Source organism: Frankliniella occidentalis, unplaced genomic scaffold (genome assembly GCF_000697945.3).
Source record: "Frankliniella occidentalis isolate FOCC.00 unplaced genomic scaffold, Focc_3.1 Scaffold379, whole genome shotgun sequence".
NCBI lineage: Eukaryota > Metazoa > Arthropoda > Insecta > Thysanoptera > Thripidae > Frankliniella > Frankliniella occidentalis.
Window position 1 is genome coordinate 30,796 of NW_026267502.1, and position 463 is coordinate 31,258.

Consider the following 463-nt stretch of genomic DNA (forward strand, 5'->3'; position numbering starts at 1 on the left):
GCGTAACAGTGTTTCGTGAGGTATCGCGAAGCCTGTTACGCGAGACGTGGTCTGGCGTACATCTACCTTGTATTATTTGACGTATATGAAATTGGCCAGCGGCGATGGAGAGCCCTCACCTTGTACTATGACGCTGCACAGGTCGCTTTTCCACAGGGCGGGCGCGCGCGGCGCCGCGGGCGGCAAGGCTTCCCTTGGGTCACTTGGTGGTGGGGCGGAGGACCTTGTTCTCAACGCTCCTGACGCGCCACCGTTTGAGATATCACACAACGGATTGCAGCACCTGGTGCAGCTACTCAAGGGCTACATATTTCGCGAATAAAACGCAGGTCGAAATTTCTACGTCTTTTTGGCGTGGACAGCGCCTTTTGTTGGCTGAGCGATTAGCGAAGCCTATTACTCCGTCTGGTCGGAAAAAACTTTGTCTGTCTGTCTGTCTGTGTATCTGTCCGCACGAAAACTC